General features: G+C 31.8%; 1 pseudogene; it reads right to left on the bottom strand.

The window, feature by feature from the left end:
- Positions 1-354: 354 nt before the first annotated feature.
- Positions 355-3,569, bottom strand: LOC124918395 (annotated as a pseudogene).
- Between the last annotated feature and the right edge of the window lie 961 nt (positions 3,570-4,530).

Genomic DNA, 4,530 nt, shown 5'->3' on the forward strand with positions numbered 1-4,530 from the left:
GGAAAGGAAGGTTCAAATATTTCTTATTTGATGACATGTTTGTAATTCAATTGTTTGTTGTTATGTAATTCAGTTGTTTGAAACTCATTTGATTTTTTCAACAAAGCTAGAGTTTTGCCTAGCTTTGTTTCTTGAAACTCATTTTCCCTCTTTTAGGATTTTTATTGAAATAACACTAATTCGTTTTAAAAAAATATATATCTTAAGGAATATTCATGCCTTTAAACTTAAGATCAGAATTAAGACAATAGTCTCAGTCTGTGAATCAAACGATTTATGTTATTATGTTATTAAAATTGAAATATAAGACCAATTCAATTTTTACTCAAATCTATGTTTCAAAACAAACACAAAAATTGAAATATAAGACCAATTCAATTTAACATGTTTCAAAACCATACAAACGATATTATCAGCCTTTGTAATTTAAACCATGAGAAAAAAGAAGAGATAAACGATTAGACTCGTTTCTAAAAGGCGAGAGCTCGGAGCCACTCAACACCTTAATTAGCTGGTTGGTTCTTGAAAGCCAGCCGCCTCTTTCCAAGCCGCTCAGCGATGATGAAGGCAAGCTCCAAGGATTGAGAAGCGTTCAATCTTGGATCGCAGTGTGTGGTAACGGGAGCTAAGATCGTTGAAAGTAACTGTTCTTGACCCTCCGATGCACTCAGTCACATTCTGGCCAGTCATCTCGAGATATACTCCTCCAGGGTGGCTGCCTTCTTGATTATGCACGTCGAAGAAAGCTTTCACTTCAGCCTGCCACGAAAAGAATAAACCCAACTGAAGACAACATTTATCCACAAGAAAGTTCAAATGGACAACAATACTAACTATAAATTCATCTGAATTCACAATCATATAAAAAAACAAAATGATGAAAGAAAGTATGTATTTATGTTTTCCAACAAAATTTCATCTGAATCCATGTCCAAATAAGAATAAAATGATGAAACCCAATAAAATGATAAATGGAATTTCATTTGTTCCCAAACAAAACTCATTTTAATGCACATCCAAATATAAAAAATGATAAAATAGTATTCTCATATTTGATTTTCACTAAGAACTTCTTAAATTTAGGAACATAGCTATGAGATCCGTGCTAGCTTCTATCATTACAAAATATATATTATAGGATCCATATCAACCACCAAGAAAATGGTGACTATATGGTTTGCAAACAAATGAAATAGTATTTTCAAATAAAAACATATTGGATATAGAGACCCACAACAACCACTCAAGGAAAATATCGATCAACAATCAAAATCTCATCTAAATCAACACCCATATAAATAAAATTGATGAAATAATATTTTCAAATATATGTTATATGACCCACATCAACCACCAACAAATAGTAATGGAAATTTATGATTTCCAAACAAAATTTCATATAAATTCACGCCCCAATAAAGAATACAACCAAATAGTACTTTCAAAGGTATATATATATGTTATAGGTAATAGGACCAACATCAACCACCAAGAAAATCATGATGGAAATATATGGTTTCCAAACAAAATTTCATCTAAATCCACATCAAGATGAAAAGATAAAATAAAAATGGATGAAATAGTATTTTCAAAGGTAATATATATGTTATAGGACCCACATCAACTAACAAGAAAATGATGATAATGAGATTTTATGGTCTTCCTATGAGAGTCAATGACTTAATATCAGTTAGTTTCATTTTGGCTAAGTCAAGTCCCTACCAAACCCACAATAATTTCAATTATTATTCAATCCTCACCAACCACATTAAACTCTAGTATTATAAACTAATCAAGATTGGAATGTGTTTCTTTCTTACCCGAATTGAATCGAATGGGCAAGTTTTGAGACCACAAGGAGCCTTAATGGTGTTACCATGCATCGGATGGTGTTACCATGCATCGGATCGCTGACCCATGTCACGATTAGACTTGCCCTTCTAACTGCCCGAATAAGATGAGGAAGCTTCATCCTCATATTTTCAGCAACCATTCTCGCCATAACTGTAATTCTACCCGCTTTATTTCCAGGGTTCAATATCTCAATAAGTTTCACTAGATCAGTAGGATTGATCTTGTCACTCACCTGTTAATACGCATCAAAATGAACTGATCAAATCCTAAACCAAAGACAAACATCAACAAAGAATCAATTAGATTTTACCATAATTCCAAGAGGATTAGCAACTCCTCTCAAGAACTCAACATGGGCTCCATCCAATTGACGAGTTCTTTCACCCACCCATATGAAATGAGCAGAGCAATCATAGTATAGGCCAGAAGTCGAATCAAGCCTAGTCAATGCCTGTTCATAAGGAAGCAGTAAACATTCATGGGATGTCCAGAAATCAGTTGTTCTCATAACTGGATGATCCATTGTCAAACCGGCTGCAGCCATGAATCCTAAAGCTTCATCAACCCGATTAGCCAATTTGCGATACCTGATTTACTCAATTAACATACAAACAAATGAGATGAATTTCGACAGTCCTTGTTCATGATAACCTAAAACAGACTACACTAATTCGGTTTATTTCCAATCGAATTCTCATGTTTTCAAAAAGAAAAAACCTAAAACAGAGGATTAAGATTCTGACCTGTCACCCTGTTCACTGTGCTCTGTGAAATCCAAATTCCATTGTGTAACACGTTGCATAGCTGCATAACCTCCAGTTGCAAAAGCCCTCTAGAGATTGAGAGTAGCCGCAGATTGGCAATAAGCTCTGATCATCCTCTGTGGGTCGGGAATTCTCGATTTCTCATCGAATGTATCGCCATTGATGTTATCCCCTCTGTAACTCGGCAGCTTGACACCATCTTTCTCCTCGAAAGCATCCGATCTTGGTTTTGCGAATTGACCAGCCACCCGACCGACCTAATTAGAACAGAGATGAATGCAGTCGCTCCAAAGATTTCAAAAATCAATGTAAACGATTGAATCAAGGATTGATTACATACCTTAATAACCGGCATTTGACCGCCGAAAGTCAGCATAGCACCCATCTGCAATAGAATTCTGAAAGTATCACGGATGTTGTTCGCATCAAATTCTTTGAAGCTTTCAGCACAATCCCCACCTTGAAGAAGGAAAGCATTACCCATAGCCGCATCCGCTAACTTCTCCTCCAAATTCCTAGCCTCTCCAGCGAATACAATAGGCGGGAAAGCCTCGATTGTATTGAGAATCGATTCAAGTTCCTCCAGATTCGGGTATTCCGGCTGCTGCAAAGCATTCTTACTCCTCCAATTATCGACGATCCACTTTCCAGTAACGGCATCTGTTTTAGTCGGCGCCGGAACCGTAGTGGATGAAACAGCCGATGTCGCGGTCGTGATGTGGGTTTAGTCGGTTTCTCGGAAATGATGGGATTTTTAGAAGGGTGTGGAGAATGAACGGCGGAAATGGGTTGAATGGATCTGATGGGTGCGGCGATCAGAGAAGATTGTTTTGATTCTAGAGAAGATGGGGAGATGTAATGAGATTGAATCAAGGATTTGGAAGAAAGGAGACTGGTTGTAGCCGCCATTGAAGGAAAAAGAAAGGTTTTTTTTTTTTCAGACAATGAGCGGTAAGAAAGGAGTAATGGTTATAGATGGAGAGAGGATGGATTGAGGGTTTTATAGGAGATGGTTTAGGTAAGAAGGCAGAGACGGGTGTTAGTGTGACCTGGTGGTGGCAGCAGGGTAAGTGGAGAACTATTCTACCCAACTTTTAAACAATTTTTCTCAAACTACTTACACTTTCATTCAATTTTTCAAATTACGTCTTTCTCTCTAAACTATTAATTATCCTTTTAATTAAACATTTTTCCATATTAATCCATATATTACTCTATTTTATAAATATATATATAATTAAAATTTAATATATATATTAAATAAAATATATTACATTAATATTAAAATAATATATATATATATATAAATATAATTTATACATATAATTAAAATTAAATATTATAAATTAAATAATTTAAATACATATTATACACTAACATAAAATAAATTACATAAACTTTTAATATTATATATTAAAATAACGCATATATTACATAAATATTAAAATAATACACATATTTTGTTTTTACTTAATTTTATAAATATAATATATATAATTAATATTAAACATTATAAATTAAATAATTCAAATAAATATTATAAACTAAAATAAAATATTATACACTAAATAAAATAAATAAAATACAGTACATAAAATTTAAATATTATATATTAAAATAAAATATATTATATTATATAAATATTAAAATAATACATATATTACATAAATGTGTAAAATACTATAAATATTATAAAATTTATAAAATTTATTTTATTTTAAGGTTTTTTAAATTATTACTTTTATTAATATTTTAAAGTTTAGTTAATTTATTTTAAAGTTTTATTTATTTTATTTTATTTTAAGTTTATGTTATATATTTTTTTTTTAATTTATAATATTTATTTTAATTATTTAATTTAGTATATTTAATTTTAATTATATATATTATATTTATAAAATTAAGTATAAAT

The sequence above is a fragment of the Impatiens glandulifera genome, unplaced genomic scaffold, assembly GCF_907164915.1.
Source record: "Impatiens glandulifera unplaced genomic scaffold, dImpGla2.1, whole genome shotgun sequence".
Taxonomy (NCBI): Eukaryota; Viridiplantae; Streptophyta; class Magnoliopsida; order Ericales; family Balsaminaceae; genus Impatiens; species Impatiens glandulifera.